The sequence below is a fragment of the Heterodontus francisci genome, chromosome 35 (assembly GCF_036365525.1).
Source record: "Heterodontus francisci isolate sHetFra1 chromosome 35, sHetFra1.hap1, whole genome shotgun sequence".
Taxonomy (NCBI): Eukaryota; Metazoa; Chordata; class Chondrichthyes; order Heterodontiformes; family Heterodontidae; genus Heterodontus; species Heterodontus francisci.
In genome coordinates, this window is record NC_090405.1 from 33,440,605 (window position 1) to 33,460,150 (window position 19,546).

The following is a 19,546-nucleotide window of genomic DNA, read 5'->3' on the forward strand; positions in this document are numbered from 1 at the left end:
AGATCCACTCGCAGGGAGGCATGTCTCCTGAAGTGCTGCAATGTCCACATTGAGTCTACTGAGCTCGTTGTTAATGATGGCGGTCTTCCGAGAATCGTTGATTTGTGTAAGGTCTTCCGACAGGCCAGGACACATAGTTCTGACGTTCCAGTTTGCAAAACGAAGGGCTGGTACCTTCTTTCCTTTTTTCGTGCTGTTTGGTGCGGTGTTACAGTCCATGTGGGGAGCAGAGTGTTGGAGCATAGATGCTGAGTAGGTGTACTGTACCAGAGGCGGTGAGCAGTCAGATGGACAGTATGCGTTCTCAGCCATTTGAAGGTGGCTCTATCATGATGAGCAATGACCCTGAGCTCCAAGCACCCATTGAAGAAGGTGGACTGTGGCGGGACAGAACCTTACTGACCAGGGGCTGCCCGGTTTGAGGCGGGCAGTAGCTGTCCAGTGAGGTGCGATGACCTCTCCCACCGACAAAGGCAACCCGTGGCGCCATATCTCTACGTCAATTGAGTTGGACTTATAACCCGTAACTGCTGCCTTCCGTGTTGTTTCAGTCGCTGTGAGGCGACTATGGAGTGACCTCCCAATGCGCATGCCTGGGCGAATGTATGGGGGTTGTGAGTTGACCAAGCGTCAAAACCCCCCTCTCGGCCTTTCTGGTGGGGTCCAAAGGAGTGCAGAGCACGACGTTTGGCACTGGTATGGCTGCAGGAACTGCCAGAAACATGCCAAAGGTAACACATGACCGCCTACAGGGTTCCGCTCCGGATTTTCTGTTAGCGTTTACTCTCTTGGCCATGGACTCTGCCTTGAGACGCCCACAAGGCAGTGGGATTGTTAGGGCCCCTGCTCAGGGATAGGTAGATGCCAGTGGGAGGAGGGGGTGCGAGGGGGGAGCGGAAAAAGGGGGTTCAGGTAATAAAACATTTCATCAGCTCCCACCATCGATGCCGGGAAAGCTCATCCGTGTCCTCCTGGAGGTGGGCGACAGCCTCGGGCTCCAGTACCAGCAGGAATTCGCCAACATTGCGCTGCAGATGCACTACGAGCCGCACATCTCCCGCGGGCGCTTTGAAGTTGTGGCCGAGGAGCCGTTTGTGTCGTCCGCGAACTTACTAATCAGACCAGCTACATTTTCCTCCAAATCATTTATATATACTACAAACAGCAAAGGTCCCAGCACTGATCCCTGCGGAACACCACTAGTCACATCCCTCCATTCAGAAACACCCATCCACTGATACCCTCTGTCTTCTATGACCGAGCCAGTTCTGTATCCATCTTGCCAGCTCACCTCTGATCCCATGTGACTTCACCTTTTGTACCAGTCAGCCATGCGGGACCTTGTCAAAGGCTTTACTGAAGTCCATATAGATAACATCCACTGCCCTTCCTTCATCAATCATCTTCGTCACTTCCTCAAAAAACTCAATCAAATTAGTAAGACACGACCTCCTCTTCACAAAACCATGCTGTCTCTCGCTAATAAGTTCATTTGTTTCCAAATGGGAGTAAATCCTGTCCCGAATAATCCTCTCTAATAATTTCCCTACCACTGACGTAAGGCTCACTGGCCTATAATTTCCTGGATTATCCTTGCCACCCTTCTTAAACAAAAGGAACAACATTGGCTATTCTCCAGTCCTCTGGGACCTCACCTGTAGCCAATGAGGATGCAAAGATTTCTGTCAAGGCCCCAGCAATTTCTTCCCTTGCCTCCCTCAGTATTCTAGGATAGATCCCATCAGGCCCAGGGGACTTATCTACCTTAATGCTTTGCAAGACACCCAACACCTCCTTCTTTTTGATAATGAGATGACGGAGACTATCTGCACTCCCTTCCCTAGGCTCATCATCCACCGTCCTTCTCTTTGGTGAATACTGATGCAAAGTACTCATTTAGCACCTCGCCCATTTCCTCTGGCTCCACACATAGATTCCCATCTCTGTCCTCGAGTGGGCCAACCCTTTCCCTGGTTACCCTCTTGCTCTTTACATACGTATAAAAAGCCTTGGGATTTTCCTTAATCCAGTTTGCCAATGACTTTTCATGACCCCTTTTAACCCTCCTAACTCCTTGCTTAAGTTCCTTCCTACTGTCTTTATATTCCTCAAGGGATTCGTCTGTTCCTAGCCTTCCAGCCCTTACAAATGCTTCCTTTTTCTTTTTGACTAGGCTCACAATATCCCGCGTTATCCAAACTTGTCTTTCTTCCTCACAGGAACATGCTGGTCCTGGATTCTAATCAGCTGACGTTTGAAAGACTCCCACCCTCAAACAGCCACCCCCAATCTAAATTCTTCAGTTCCTGCCTAATATTGTTATAATTAGCCTTTCCCCCAATTTAGCACCTTCACCCGAGGACTACTCTTATCCTTATCCACAAGTACCTTAAAACTTATGGAATTATGGTCACTGCTCCCGAAATGCTCCCCCACTTAAACTTCGACCACATGGCCGGGCTCATTCCCCAATACCAGGTCCAGAATGGCCTAGATCCCATGAACAAATAAAAAAGAAAACTATATTCAAAAACTTCCAAGTTTCACAAGTACAAACATGACCATACATCCTTTGGCAGTGAGAATTGCAGATGTGGACTCACCTTTTTAAGCCAAAATTATTGGTTTAGTGTTAAACTTGTTTCTGGCAAAAATTAAGCAGCTTAAAATACATTGTTACTATGGCACCATTTTGCTACATAGCAAGAAAGGACAGCTTGTTATTATTAAATGGTTATTTTGCACCAGAAAACACTGGCCTATCAAGACCATTTGCAGCAAATTCTTCCCATGTTGGAATGTGTGCATCTGCTGTGACCTGCCCTAGCCACCCTAATGAGAGCAACCCGATAGAGCTTTAGAAATCAAGCTTGAAAGGAGAAAAATAATCAGGCAGAATGTGGGCTAAGAAAAGAAAACTTGGAGTTGATGTGTGGGGGTTTATGGTCAAAGTGCACTGGTTGTTTAATTATCGCTCTAAAGGCTAACATTCAACCTTTTTTAAAAATTCCTTTGCGTCCTGCACAAAAAAAAAGTTACATGCAACTTTCCTGCCCAAACAGCATGATTCCAGTCAACATGGAGTTAACTAGATCGGATTACTTCAGTGACAACCTTGTTTAGGGGATTGACAGGGAGCTCAGGGTTAGTTACTGGGACTGGGTAGTAAAATGGGCTTACTGCTTTATTCCCCCAAGTTTCTCCCCTCCCCTGAAGTTGGTGACTCTTTTTAGGAGGTGGTTCAGATTTGATCATGGAATGGCTCACTGGCTTCTATTCAAACCCCTCTCCCACCAGACTAAGTGAAAAATAGGGGGAGGGGGCAGTTAAAATGAGGCTAGTCACTTACTCCTCTGATCCCGCTGCCTTCATACAAACATACAAATTAGGAGCCATTCGGCCCCTTGAGCCGGCTCTGTCATTTGATAAGATTATGGCTGATCTGATTGTGGCCTCAACTCTACTTTCCTGTCTACCTTCGATAACCCTTGACTCCCTTGTCGATCAAGAATCTATTTAACTCAGCCTTAAAAATATTCAATGAACCTGCCTCCACTGCTCTCTGGGAAAAGAGAATTCCACAGACTAACAACCCTCAGGAGGAAAAAAACTTTCCTACTTTTATACTCTATTCCCCTTGCAATAAATGACAACATTTCATTTGCTTCCTGCCATGTCCTGATCTTTACTGCTCTTTCGGGTGGGACACCCTAGAAAGGAAGTGGGATGCTGTTAAAACATACAAATATTTAATGTGGCCATAGGGGAGCGAGAAGAGGGCAGTAATAAAAACAAGAAATGCTGTAAATACTCAGCAGGTCTGGCAGCATCTGTGGAGAGAGAAGCAGAGTTATCGTTTCAGGTCAGTGACGCTTCAGAACTGGGCACTGAGAACTGAGAAGAGGGCAGTATTAGCTTCTCTCCTCCTTTCCGCCAGGCCAAAACCAAGGGTTATGGATCAGAAGAGGCCCTGCTGGAGTTTATAGATTTTGTTGCGTATTAATAAATGGGTAGAAGTCCTCGCAAGGAAACTTTGTGCCTCCCTTACGCTGAGATTCCTCTCCCCCTACACTCCCTGATCACCTCCAGGGCCCTCCCCCACATGACCAGACTGCCGGGAGTCTTTGCACAGGTCTCTGACTGTGGCCTCCCACCCTCCAAACTCCAACCCGCCTGTCAGGGGGTGGACGCAGCCAGGAATGTGAGGGGTAGGTTAGCGGAGGAAATCTATTCAAAAGGAGGTCCGGCCGTAAAACAGTCCAAGGCTCTGGATCCCCATACTCCGCAGGTTCAGCACCCCCTTCGGGGCTCACATTCACCATACCCCACCAGCCCATTAAAATACAGGCCTTTAAGTCTCAGCGCAGATTGTGAATATTGTCAATCTGGGGTCAGAGGAAATCATGACCAAGGCCGAAGCTACGCTCCAGTGCTGTCCAGATGTTGAAAATTACAGGAGGTCATGATTAAGTACATCAAAAACAATTATTTTCACTGGTCTGTGAGCCAGTGACTAAACAGCATTGGTTTAAGATTATTAACCAAAGAATGGATGGAGAGGAGAGAAATATATATTTGTTAAGGATTTTTAGGACATGGGGCTGAAATTTATCAGCATGCCGCAAATCATGGCGGTGCACTCTGATCTCGGCGGTCTCTGGGTGCAGATGAGTCGTCGCTGAGCTCCCGGGATATTTTGCGCGGGGGCTCATTTAAATGGAGGGGGTGGAACGGCCGCCCCCGATGACGTAGAGAGGGTGGTCACTCCGTCCCTGGCAATGGCGTCGGGCACTATTTTTAAAGGGCTTCAGGCCCTTCAGTCTCATTTAAATTTTTTTATTTTTTTTTTTTAAGGGTCCCATTTCAAAGTAAACTGCAGAATACTTTTAATTTTACCATGATTCCCCTCTCCCACCAGAGTCTTCATTAAAAAATTTGACATATCCCCCCCCCCCCAAAAAAAACACCTTTTCAACACCTTGAACTTCCCCCCTGACTTCAGCACCTATGATCCTCAACCCCTCCCCATCATCCCACAACCAATAATTCTCCCCGCTCCCCCCGCCGGCTTGAGAATTACACTCCTCCCCACCAGTGTCTCGCCTTGGTTCCCCAAACGGGGGTTCCAAAGGCATGGGACTTCCAGCCACCGGCTGGAATATCACCGTGGGAGGTGGGGGGGAGCCACCCCAAGGCCTCGCTGCTGCCAGCAAAAATACGGCGGAGCCTTCCCAGCAATGGGGGGGGGGGGGGGGGGGGGGGGGGGGGGTCGTGGCAGGCCTCTCCCGAAAGAATTTTCCGGGCTCCTCCGCATGACCCCCGATGTCGGAGGGCCTGTAAAATTTAGCCCATGGACTGCCCTGTCAGGACGTGTGGTGGAAACAGAATCCATAATAGCTTTCAAAAGGGAAGCAAGAATAAATTTAAATGCGCGCGGTGGGTGGGGGAGAGGGGGGCAGTGGTAGGACAAATTGGATAGTCCTTTCAGAGAGCCAGCATAGGTTCGACGGGCCGATTAGCCTCTTCTATGCTGTAAAACACACAAAGTGCTATAAAAAGAGACAACTGCATTGGGGTCAGGAGCAACATAAAATCTGCCAGTAGCTGCTGTTGTGCAGTTTGTAAATGGGACTGCTAGATTTGAACAGTTAAAGTGCCAAATTCCCCTCCTTTATACCTTGTAAAGCAGCAAAAATAGACACATCCAAAAGAGCATCGACGCTGAGGAACAGAAATTCATGGCTTACAAAATGTTCCGTGTATTTGGCTGCAACCTCTGTACTGATGCCCATCACCACCTGCTCCATGGTCTTAATTTAGTTGCTGCAAACCTCACTTCTCATTCCAGGGCATTGCTATTAAGAATTTATGAGGTACTTCACAGTCCTGGCTAATAGGACCAAACACATTCAAGAGTTACTGCATTGGGGGAGGTAAAACTCAAAGTGCCACGTGAATCAGTGGACGATACAGAGCGAAGGAGAGAAAGCAGGGTGGTGGCAATAGTCATGGATTTCTTTTGCAAAGTGCTAATGTAACCACAATGAGATGCGTGGCCTTGTTCTGGGCTGTAAACTTCGCTGATTCTTCCAAGTCATGGTGATGTGACAAGAGTGACGAATGACATTCTCGGACAGGAATTATCTTACATGTTACAGCAGAAACAGGCCAACTGGCCCAACCACGCTATGCCAGCACTTTTGCTCCACTCGAGTGTCCTCCCACCCTTCTCAACTAACTATCAGCATAATGCTCTATTCCCTTCTCCCTTGTGCGTTTATCTAGCCTCCCCTTAAATGCATCTATGCTTTCTTCTCCGTAGGCAGCCCCTCGGGATAGACGATGACTAGCTTCCACTCCAGTTCAATGGGTTCTGAGATGGCTGATAAATCCAATGTGTGATCTGCAGACTTTGTCACACGAGGGCAGGTGGTGCGTGAAGAATCAGGTAGCTGTGTAGTTTGGAGGTTTGTGCGCTCCCTCCAGCGCCTCGACTTTGCCTCCGCATGTTCCCAACCAAGTCCCTTGAGGTTATACGATGCCTTTCCGAATCTCCGTCTAGGATGGTCACGAGCCAGGGACTCCCCCGAGTCGATGGGGATGTTTGATCTCTTCAGGAATGTTTTCAGGATATCTCTAAAGCGTTTCCACTGTCCTCCTGCAAGTCTCCTGCCACGACCAAGTTCTGAGTAGAACAGCTATAGTATTTACCTCAAGTACTCACTGTAGTAGCAGGTCTAATCATAATAATAATAAAGAATGCCTTCATATCAATAACAATTTGCATTCAACAACAGTAACAACCTGCATTTATATAGCAACTTTAAAGCAGGAAAAACACCCCAACGTGCTTCACAGAGGTTCAAAGAAGTAATAAATGCTAAGTCAACAGATGGAGATATCAGGAGGGCTGACCAAAAGCTTGACAGAGGAGGGAGGTTTGAAAGAGGAATTTAAAAGGAGGAGAGGGAGGTGGTGGGGTGGGGAGGAGGCTTTATGGATGGAATTCCAGAACAAGGGATTTTAGACAGCTGAAGGCATTGCTGGCGATGATGGGATAAAGGTACTGGGAAGCACAGGAAGCCAGAGTCAGAGAAACAGACAGTTCAGCAGAGTTGTAGAGCTAGAGAAGGTCTCAGAGATAGGGAGGGACTTAAACACAGGGCATGAGAAGTTTAAATTAGAAGCATCCAGGTCAGAGGACAGGAGTGATGGGTGAATGGGACTTGTAGCAAGTTAAGATATGGGCAGCAATGTTTATGGAATACGAAGGATGGGAGGGTGACCAGGTAACTAAAGCATGAATGAGAAACTCAGCAGCATGGGTGAGGTGTGCTTAGAAATAATGTACTAATGATCTCGCTACAACTTTTCAAAAGGAGATAATCCCTCTAGATATGTTAATTTCAAGATTGCATTACTCCCCAAAACCACAGGCCACAGGAGCAGTCATTCAGTGCCTTAGACGTTCCACTATAATGGTTTTCAATAGCGTGCACCGTAGGAAGACACTGCATGTTCTATTTGTCTTTTTATTTAGAAATCTAAGTTTTTGGGAAGTGAATTTCTGCCAATGATAGCATTTTTTTTTTAAGTAGTCTGAGGAACCACTAAACACACCAAAGTGTAAGACTTGAACACTTTCATAGTTAAGTAATGATTTTTTTTTTTAAATGGGGGAAAACAAGCTCCTTCACTCTAAGCCATTGAAATCATGACATCGTTTTTGAAAATTCTAACTGTAAATGCTCAAATAATACAAGTGATCATCACCCGCCCCCAAACTGGGCCCAGAGATTACACCTGGATACATCAAGCAGGTGGGTTAGGATCGGCAGAAGTGTGTATTTTGTCATCACCTTTGCTAGTTGTAGCCTTATCCAATTTATGTTTACAGAACGCACTTTCCACTGGAGCTTGTTTGGAACTTGACGATGAGTCACTCAACAATGGGAAGCTTTTGTACATTTTCCGTTCTATTTCTGTACCTAGTCAAAAATTCTTTGGGGTTTCCCCCCCCCCCCCCCATCCCATCCAAAAAAATTCCTCTCTCTCCTGTAGCTGTCATTGTGGAATTGGATGTTTAACGTCGGTGCTCATGGGTGAACTGTGGGATGCCTGCAGAGTAAGGTTCTGTAACTGGAACATTCTAGAAAAATTTGGATTTACCAGGTGAACAGGGCTAATGGATGGAGCCCACAGTGGGAGAAGGTGAGGAGCAACTCACCTGCCTTCACAGAGACGTATACTAAATAGGAGAACCACGTAGCTACTCTGCCGTCCCGAGGGACATCTCCCCCATTTTCCCTCCTCACCTGAGAGGCACCTCGCCCTCCCACCTCATCCAAGGGACACCTCCACCTCCTCCCCTCATCTAAGGGACACCGCCCCTCTTCCCTCACCCAAAAGGATCATACTGGTTGTTTTTAATCGTTTATTTATCACTAAAAGCGCACAAAGTGATGTGCCAAGACCATGTAGAATGAAACACAACCCCATGCAGTTCCTGGTATTAGACACGTCCCCAGGAAATAATTCAAACTCTCGTCTGAACTTCAGAACAGACAAGAAAAAGACCTATGACACCTCGCCGCAGCTGGGGAAAACTTGCGATCATCAATTCCCATTTCTGAACCAAATCTCTCAGTGTCACAAAGGACATACAAGTCAACACCTAAGACAACGTAGTGTCCTGATCCTTATCGTAGATGCCAATAGGCAGTATCAACTACTCAAAAGAAAACTGTCTTCACTGCAGAATTTTATGAGTATATGGCATCAGATAACATGGTAGTAAGTCATGAAATACTAAAGCATACAGCAATCTGACCACTCGATTCCCATGGGTCCATGACCCCAGTTTCAAAGCCTATGGAGTATGCAAGTTTATACTCTACCGGAATAGACTACCAGGATAAATTAAAAAGCTTTTTTGTTCAAAACAGAGAGAAAAAAACCTGAAATTAAGTTCAAAAGCGTTCGAGACAGAATAAGACAAGAAAAAGTACATGGCTTGGCATATTTTATCCACAAGTCAAGAATAACAATTTTTAATAAGTAATTTAAAATAATGATAGCTGGTTGACACATGACTTTGTGCAAACACCAGTACCCAGCTAATAATAAAAGTACATTTCAGTTGCAAAATCCGACAAGTTCAGTCAGAGACAACAGGTATTGGGATCACCCTCAGACTTTCATCACAACTGTTCGGTGAGACAGGGAAGGCGGGGATTCCTGTCACTTTGGTCCTATCAGTAATTAATTAGCAACAGTAAAAAGTTAGTGCTAAGACAATTTAAATTATTAACATTACTTAAGGAGATTGAAAAGGAGCGGCACCTGTACAAGAGCCCTTTACTTACCCACTCCCCACTGCTGACCGGGCTGCCACTAGCGGGAGGCTCCCATGCTGCGGGACTATAAGAGGAGCCCGGGGAGCGCGCGCACCAAATCCGGCCCCTCCACGCCGAGGAACGAAAGGGAGCGCGTGCCAGAAGCGCGCCTGCGCGGCCCCGCCCCCTCGCTGCCAGGCGCTTTAAAGCCGCTGCAGGCACACGTGACCACCCTATTTTCCCACCGCCCGCCCCGCCCCTCGATACAATTGTAGCCGCAAGAGTGGAAACAGTAACAAAGTTGCCCTGAGTGGGAAGTATCTTCAGACTGAACCCCGGCCCCAACCTGGGGTTGCCAATACTCCCGAGTTGCCCTGGAGTTTCCATTGAATTGAGGATTAATTTCCTGGACGGTGCAGCACCAGGGAGTAGAATCACAGGGACGTTAAAATATTTTGTTGTTGTATATATTGGAGAGAGGGGGATGGCGAACAGGCTGGTTCGTTGGCAGTCGGGAATCATCCAATTGGGTAATAAAGAGTCTTCTTGCCTTCCAATTGGCGCGCGGTGAGGATGGACGAGTCGGGTGACCAATGGAGGGTGGGGGAGGTCACGTGATGAAACCTCCAGGAATATGTGCCACCAGAGTTGGCAACCGTAGTCCAACTGCATCCTTCGGGTATGTTGGTGCACATGCTATCAGGCCTTGAATATGGCGGGTAAAAGACTATCAAACTTCGAGGCAATGCAGGTGGGTTGGATCTCTGGGATTTGGAATAACCCTTGACAACCCATCCCTCACTATTATCCCAGACATACAGAACCAGTTCCACATTGCTGTGGAAGGACCAGCACCTACCAACAACATCTACTTACGACTACATTTATTATATATTATTGCTTTTCAGTAACCGAGGTGCTGCATGGCTGAGGACTTGGACAGATCTGGAATTTGGGAAGGTCAGTGGTGTGGTGGCATTTGGAAGGGGACACGCTACATTACCTGTTGAGGGATGCAACAACCAGAAAATTTAGATCTGTTCCATTTCTGACTGCACTTTCCTGCTGCATCACTACTTTTCTGAGTCCAGAAATTATTGTTAGTAACATTGGGAACACTTATCAGATCATTCTTCCCTGCTATTTTCACACTGGTTAACACCCCTGTTAAAATAACTGACAAAATAATGACCTCCAATCAGATTGAACAGCACTGTCACCTATATTTATTTATATATATATATATATATATATATATATATATAGATGTATTCGTATGGCTGGGAAAGCAGTTATAGTTCAATGTCAAGCTTAACAATCCATTCAATGGCTTCAGCTGATGCAGTGTGAATGGTTGTGATGCCACCAAGAATGAATCTCTCAGGGCAATATGTGAGCCATGATCTGACTTCGATGGCCACAGTCACAATTTGAGCTGGTCCTCATGTTCCACTTCTGGAGCAAGTGCCACCATCTTCCATGGCCCATCCTCGAGCAGTTGAGGGTTGTCCAGATTTTCCATGGGAGGTTGAAACCCGGGACTTCACTGCTCGGGACAGTTACCAGGTTGCAGTTAGTGATGTTAGCAGTCAACCAGGAGGTGCACCATCGAGAGGTGAGGCTATCGCGGGTTGTAGGGTGTGGAGTGTGTTCCCAGTTAGGGCTACGGGATTTCAGGCGAGTGCGTGGGTTTTTTTTCGAGGTCCTGTATCAATGGGAGTGCTTCGATAGCTGTCAGCCCGGTGGTGTTCTTTGAGGAGAATGTTTTCACTGCGGACATCAGGAGATTCAATGTGTGCTAGCACAGGAAGCCACTCAAGCTGTGTTGGTCTCAACGTTCCAGAAATAATCCTTATGATTTCCCAAAGGCGGATATCTACCACGTTTGTGTGGCGGCTCATGAGCCAGGTTGAGCAGCAGTCCTATGTTGCTGGATCGATCCGGGTGAGTGAAGCAGTACTGCCAACAGTAACATCTGTGAACTGCCCTCAAGGTGAATCACTGATAGTACTGGTCAGTCTTTTGTGGCATTGCACGTGAGGAGTGAGGCTCAAGTGTAGTTTTTAGGTGATTTTAGATTATTTATTAGTTAAATAGCACAGTGGCGCAGTGGTTAGCACCGCAGCCTCACAGCTCCAGCGACCTGGGTTCAATTCTGGGTACTGCCTGTGTGGAGTTTGCAAGTTCTCCCTGTGTCTGTGTGGGTTTTCTCCAGGTGTTCCGGTTTCCTCCCACAAGCCAAAAGACTTGCAGGTTGGTAGGTAAATTGGCCATTATAAATTGTCCCTAGTATAGGTAGGTGGTAGGGAAATACAGGGACAGGTGGGGATGTGGTAGGAATATGGGATTAGTGTAGGATTAGTATAAATGGGTGGTTGATGGTCGGCACAGACTCGGTGGGCCGAAGGGCCTGTTTCAGTGCTGTATCTCTAAACTAAACTAAACTAAACTAAAACCGGCAGCCAGGTTGGAAATAGCGATGTCGAGCTGGTTGGAATAATGGGATTTCTCCATCAAACAGATTAAAGTACTGGGAGATGCAAAACTGAGGTACCACATTGCCGCCACTGGTGAGTGGGTGTAATTACAGCATGACCAGTTCACAGAGACAGTTTGTATTAAAAATGTTGAGATTATAATAGAAAATATTGACTCAAATATAGAAGCAAATAAAATTTTGTAGGTACAGATGTGAATTTTAATATACTATAGATAGTATAAAAATGGCTTCTCATTATGGTGACAGTGCCGGCCTTAGCTCAGTGGATAGCACTCACCTCTTACTCAGAAGGCTGTGGGTTCAAGTTCGACTCGAGACTTGAGAATAATCCAGACTGACACACAGTACTGAGGAAGCACTGCATTGCCAGAGGTGTCGTCTTTCAGATGAGACATTAAACTCAGGTGGGCATAAAAGATCCTATGGTACTAATTTGATGAAGAGTAGGGGAGTGGTTGTGATTGTTGGAGGTCAATCATCTGAGCTCCAGGACATCACTGCAAGAGTTCCTCAGGGTAGTGTCCTAGGCCCAACTATCTTCAGCTGCTTCATCGATGACCTTCATTAAGCATAAGGTCAGAAGTGGGGATGTTCGCTGATGATTGCACAATGTTCAGCACCATTCGTGACTCCTCAGATACTGAAGCAATCCGTATAGAAATGCAGCAAGACCTGGACAATATCTAGGCTTGGGCTGATAAGTGGCAAGTAACATTTGCACCACACAGGTGCCAGGCAATAACTATCTCAAACAAGAGAAAATCTAACTATCTCCCCTTGACATTTAATGGCATTACGATCACTAAATCCCCCCACTATCAACATCCTAGGGGTCACCATTGATCGAAAACTAAACTGGACCAGCTACATAAATGCTGTGGCTACAAGAGCAGTTCAGAGGCTGGAAATTCTGAGGCGAGTAACTCACCTCCTTACTCCCCAAAGCCTGTCTACCATCTACAAGGCACAAGTCAGGATTGTGATGAAATACTCTCCACTTGCCTGGATGGGTGCAGCTCCAGCAACACTCAAGAAGCTCGACACCATCCAAGACAAAGCAGCCCGCTTGTTTGGCACCCCATCCACCACCTTTAACGTTCACTCCCTCCACCACCGACACACAGTGGCAGCAGTGTGTACCATCTACAAGATGCACTGCAGCAACTCACCAAGACTCCTTCGACTGCACCTTCCAAACCCACGACCTCCACCACCTAGAAGGACAAGGGCAGCAGATGCATGGGAACACCACCACCTGCAAGTTCCCCTCCAAGCCACACACCATCCTGACTTGGAACTATATCACCGTTCCTTCACTGTCACTAGGTCAAAAACCTGGAACTGCCTTCCTAACAGCACTGTGGGTGTACCTACTCCACATGGACTGCAGTGGTTCAAGAAGACAGCTCACCACCACCTTCTCAAGGGCAATTAGGGATGGACAATAAATGTTGGCCTTGCAGGCAACACCCACGATATGTCAATGAATTTTTAAAACTCCATAATTACAAATATCTTTTTGAGAGCAGTTGACCCTCTTCCAGCGTGCCAAAGTTTTGAAAAACAAAAGCCAACAGTGACGTCACAGGAAAGCTGCAAGGTGATTGGTTGGTGAGTCACTGCTGTTAGGGAATAGCTCTGAATAGCTGGGTAAGTATTTAAGGTAAGAAAGGTTTACAGTTTATTTCATATATAGTAAGTGTTTTTTTTAGGGGGTTCTGTAGGAATGAGGACCAGGGAAGAAGGGCCCTAGAGTAACTGATATTATTTGACATTAAGATCTTCCAAAAGGTTAATTTAAAGTGTTAAGTCATGGCAGGAGAGCTCAAAGCCGTGGTGTGCTCCTCGTGCTGCATGTCGGAAGCCGGGAACATTTCCAGTGCCCGGGACCGGCATGTGTGCAGGAAGTGTCTCCAGCTGCAGCTCCTGGAAGCTCGGGTTTCGGAGCTGGAGTGGCAACTGTGGACACTGCGGAGCATCCATGAGGCGAAGAGTATCGCTGATAGCACGTATAGAGAGGTGGTCACACCGCAGGCTCAGATTCCACAGACAGGAAGGAAATGGGTGACCACTAGTCAGAGCAAGAGGACGAGGCAGACAGTTCAGGAATCTCCTGTGACTATTCCCCTGCAAAACAGATATACTGCTTTGGGTACTGTTGGGGGGAATGGCCTCTCAGGGGAAAACAGCAACAGCCCAATTCGTTGCACCACGGTCGACTCTACTGCACAGGGGAGGAGTAAAAAGTGTGGGAGAGGGTGAACAGCCAGTGGTCCTGGTACACATTGGTACAAACAACATAAGTAAAAAAAAAAGAGGATGAGGTCCTAAAAGCAGAATATAGGGAGCTAGGAAGTAAGTTGAAAAGTAGGACCTCAAAGGTAGTGATCTCAGGATTACTACCAGTGCCACGTGCTAGTCAGAGTAGAAATAGCAGGATATATCGGATGAATACAACACTGAAGAGATGGTGTGAGGGGGAGGGTTTTAGATTCCTGGGAGATTGGGACCGGTTCTGGGGGAGGTGGGACCAGGACAAACTGGATGGGTTACACCTGGGCAGGACCGGGACTGATGTCCTAAGGGGAGTATTTGCTAGAGTGGTTGGGGAGGGTTTAAACTAAATTGGCAGGGGGATGGGAACCTTTGCAAGGAGTCAGAGGAGGGGGGGGATCAAAGACGAGAACAACACAGTAAGGGGAATAAGAAAAGTGATAGGCAGAGAAATCAAGGGCCAGAATCAAACAGGGCCACAGTGAAAAATAGTGGGAAGGGGACAAGTAATGTTAAAAAGACAAGCCTTAAGGCTTTGTGCCTTAACGTGCAAAGCATTCGCAATAAAGTGGATGAATTAATCGCTCAAATATTTGTAAACGGGTATGATATAGTCGGGATTACGGAGACATGGCTGCAAGGTGACCAGGGATGGGAAATGAACATCCAGGGGTATTCAGTATTTAGGAAGGACAGACAAAAAGCAAAAGGTGGTGGAGTTGCATTGCTGGACAAAGAGGAAATTAACGCAATAGTGAGGAAGGATATTAGCTCTGATGATGTGGAATCTGTATGGGTAGAGCTGAGAAACACTAAGGGGCAAAAACCGTTAGTGGGGGTTGTATATAGACCCCAAACTGTAGTGGTGATGTTGGGAATGGCATTAAACAGGAAATTAGAGATGCATGCGATAAAGGAACATCTGTAATTATGGGTGACTCTAATCTGCATATAGTTTGGGCAAATCAAATTAGTCACAATACCCTAGAGGAGGAATTCTTGGAGTGTATAGGGGATGGTTTTCTGGACCAATACGTTGAGGAACCAACTAGAGAACAGGCCAACCTAGACTGGGTATTGTGTAATGAGAGAGGAATAATTGACAATCTAGTGGTGTGAGACCCCTTGGGGCTGAGCGACCATAATATGATAGAATTCTTCATCAAGATGGACAGTGACGTAGTTGATTCTGAGACTAGGCTCCTGAATCTTAGTAAAGGAAACTACAAAGATACGAGGTGCGAGTTGGCTATGATGGACTGGGAAACGTAACTTAAAGGGATGACGGTGGATAGGCAATGGCAAACATTTAAAGAGCGCATGGATGAACTACAACAATTGTTTATCCCTGTCTGCTGCAAAAGTAAAACGAGAAAGGTAGCCAAACCATGGCTGAGAAGGGAAATTAGAGATAGCATTAGATCCAAGGAAGAGGCATATAAATTTGCCAGATAAAATAACAGACCTGAGGATTGGGAGCAGTTTAGAATTCAACAAAGGAGGACCAAGGGATTGATTAAGAAGTGAGAAAATAGAGTACGAGAGCAAGCTTGCGGGGAACATAAGAACTGACTGTAAAAGTTTCTATAGGTATGTGAAGAGAAAAAGATTGGTGAAGACAAATGTAGGTCCCTTACAGTCAGAAACAGGGGAATTTATTATGGGGAACAAAGAAATGGCTGACCAACTAAATGCATACTTTGGTTCTGTCTTCACAAAGGAGGACACAAATATCATACCAGAAATGTTGGGGAGCACAGGGCTTAGTGAGAGAGAGGAACTGAAGGAAATCAGTATTAGTAGAGAAATGGTGTTGGGGAAATTGATGGGATTGAAGGCCGATAAATCCCCAGGGCCTGATGGTATGCATCCCAGAGTACTTAAGGAAGTGACCCTAGAAATAGTGGATGCATTGGTGGTCATCTTCCAAGATTCTATAGACTCTGGAACAGTTCCTACAGATTGGAGGGTAGCTAATGTAACCCCACTATTTAAAAAGGGAGGTAGAGAGAAAGCAGGGAATTATAGACCAGTCAGCCTGACGTCAGTAGTGGGGAAAATTCTAGAGTCCATTATCAAAGATTTTATAGCAGAGCACTTGGAGAACAGTGATAGAATTGGGCAGAGTCAGCATGGATTTACGAAAGGGAAATCATGCTTGACAAATCTACTAGAATTCTTCGAGGATGTAACTAGTAGAGTTGTTGAGGAGGAGCCAGTGGATGTGGTTTATTTAGACTTTCAGAAGGGTTTCGACAAAGTCCCACATAAGAGATTAGCATGTAAAATTAAAGCGTATGGGATTGGGGGTAGTGTATTGTGATGGATAGAAAATTGGTTGGCAGAAGGAAACAAAGAGTAGGGATAAATGGGTCTTTTTCCGAAAGGCAGGCAGTGACTAGTGGGGTACCGCAGGGATCGATGCTAGGACCCCAGCTATTCACAATATATATTAATGATTTAGATGAGGGAACTAAATGTAATATCTCCAAATTTGCAGATGACACAAAATGGTGTGGGAGGGTGAGTTGTGAGGAGGATGCAGAGAGGCTTCAGGGTGATTTGGACAAGTTGAGTGAGTGGGCTAATGCATGGCAGATGCAGTATAATGTGGATAAATGTGAGGTTATCCACTTTGGCAGCAAAAGCAGGAAGGCAGATTATTATCTGAATGGCTATAAACTGAGAGAGGGGAATATGCAGCGAGACCTAGGTGTTCTCGTACACCACTCGCTGAAGGTAAGCATGCAGGTGCAACAGGCAGTAAAAAAAAGCAAGTGGTATGTTGGCCTTCATAGCGAGAGGATTCGAGTACAAGAGCAGGGATGTTTTGCTGCAATTATACAGGGCCTTGGTGAGGCCACACCTGGAATGTTGTGTGCAGTTTTGGTCTCCTTATATGAGGAAGGATGTTCTTGATATAGAGGGAGTGCAGCGAAGGTTTACCAGACTGATTCCAAGGATGGCAGGACTGACGTGTGAGGAGAGATTGAGTCGGTTGGGATTATATTCGCTGGAGTTCAGAAGAGTGAGGGGGGATCTCATCGAAACCTATAAAATTCTAACAGGACTTGACAGGGTAGATGCAGGAAGGATGTTCCCGATGGTGGGGGAGTCCAGAACCAGGGGTCATAGTCTAAGGATACGGGGTAAACCTTTCAGGACTGAAATGAGGAGAAATTTCTTCACCCAGAGAGTGATGAGCCTGTGGAATTCGCAACCACAGAAAGCAGTTGAGGCCAAAACATTGTATGTTTTCAAGAAGGAGTTAGATATAGCTCTTGAGTCTAAAGGGATCAAAGGGTATGGGGCGAAAGCGGAAACAGGTTACTGAGTTGGATGATCAGCCATGATCATAATGAATGGCAGAGCAGGCTCGAAGGGCCGAATGGCCTACTCCTGCTCCTATTTTCTACGTTTCTATAACAGTTTAACTCCAACAATGTTTTGTAATTGTTTTCCATTGAATAGATTTCCATATGATCATCAATTGATTCAGATTGTGAATGTTCATTGCCTCCTCTCCTCACTTCACTTCACCCCCCACACCCCTACTGAAAACTACTTTGAACACCCCCTTTGGCAACGATGAATTAACTTATGAGGCAGCCTTGGCCCAAAATAGCATTGCTCCAATGAGTCATAGGTCAGAATGAGGCATTAGTTTAATGACTCAATTATATATAGATTGAATGTGAAACTGATCAAGACTTTGGTCACTGTACAAATGCTATTATTATAGCAGTAATAGACTGTTGTTTTATTTCCATACTGCTGTGTCTAGAATACGGGGTTTGTTAACAAAATTGTCTCTGTCGGTACTAAATCTTTGAAACTGCCCCCTCTAGTGGCATTTCTATGTGAGAAAACATGAACACATCAGGAGGCAGAGTAAGGAAGTGGACTTTGCTTTAAACTGTCCTCATCTTTGAAATTATGAAGTGTTTGATACAGTGACAAGGGAAAGACTGTTCCTCTTTGTTGAAACAGTGTAAAATGCAGTAAACCAATCAACGTTTGCAATCCAAACGGTCCCTGGTAGCTCCACTTGTGAGCATAGCTTCATTAATCACTTACATCGTATACACAGTCAGGTGTGCATTTAAGGGGTAAATTTCAATGTCCTGCCCCTGCTCTGTATCCTCCAATTACTCTATGGGTATGACTTTTCCAGATAAACAGGCAATGTGACTAAGGGGTATCAGAATTTTATACAGTCAAAAAGAGCAAAAGTCACTTGATGAAATTATTTCTAAATGGTCAGTGTCCCCAGTTGATTCTCCTGCCCCTGGAATGTGACGTACTCTAGTTGTACAGTGGGAATGGCCCTCGGAGAGGTTTAAAGTGTGAAAATGTAACCTGGGCCTTCGCTGATGGAGGATAAATCCAACTCCATAACTGGAAAGAAATGAACAGTGTTGGAAGTGGACAGGCTGTTTTAAACGGCACCTCACGGTGCCTGGTGAATAGCTGAAGGGATGAGTAGTACGTTCCTCTTAAATGATGGACAGTTTCTGAAAGCACATGGGAGTCCAGTGCAAGCACACTGCAAGAAGGAGCAATTGTGAAGTGCAGGGTAGATAGGTTTATGAAATGAAGGTTGCCGAAAGAACAGAACCTAGGAAGTCTGGCACGGAAGAATGTGTAGAAGGTCATCGACTTCCTGCCGCAGAATCACTGCTTAATATTAAAACTATATTGGCACAGCACTAATTACTAATTTTGTGGTAAATCTACGAATTAGTGATCGAAAATACAAAAGTATTACCAACATTTTAGAATTTTCTTCGAATTTCTTGATTATTCTTGCACTGTTTGGCAAATTATTGGCTACAATGATTAAATGTAGATCAGGCAAACTTTGTTTTAGAAAATAATCTGGAGAATATTTCAGAGGGTTCTTAAAACATTCCGCCAGCCAAAAGTTTGGACTTTGAGTTTTGTAACATTACATCTTAAATTCTCTTTTCTTTCCCCTGTATCACCACCCCCATTGATTGGGTGAAAAGTTCCACTCTTGTAAATCGCCCACCACCACTGTTTTTGTCAATGTATTTTTGTAAGGAACATCACATTTTCCCCCATGACCCACACAGGACAGCTAGACCAGTGTTGTCTGATACAGTATGCAGTAGCCACATGTGGCTAATTGGAAATCCAGATGTGACTAATTGCATTTGACTAGTAAATACTGAATAATAGACTGCATTGTTGGGAATGTGATCTCAATACTCATTTGCACAGTGTATGCGTGGTGAACATTTTTGAGAGTTTGTTGGCAAAATGGTAAGACGAAAAGCTGTGTTTGAATGTTTTTTGATTCTTGTGGGTGCTTTACTTCCTGTTTTAGTAAATATACATGAGACACACTGGCAGCACAGTGGCGCAGTGGTTAGCACCGCAGCCTCACAGCTCCAGTGACCCGGGTTCAATTCTG

General features: G+C 45.6%; 1 protein-coding gene across 3 annotated transcripts in view; it reads right to left on the reverse strand.

Annotated features, from left to right (window-relative positions):
* The window catches only part of dapk2b (death-associated protein kinase 2b), a 160,287-nt gene extending 150,822 nt beyond the window's left edge, over window positions 1–9,465 (reverse strand). For all 3 annotated transcript variants that reach the window (XM_068015279.1, XM_068015278.1, XM_068015280.1), the window contains exon 1: window positions 9,366–9,465. The gene's annotated coding sequence lies outside the window, so the exon portion shown is untranslated. The remainder of the gene's footprint in view (window positions 1–9,365) is intronic.
* Between the last annotated feature and the right edge of the window lie 10,081 nt (window positions 9,466–19,546).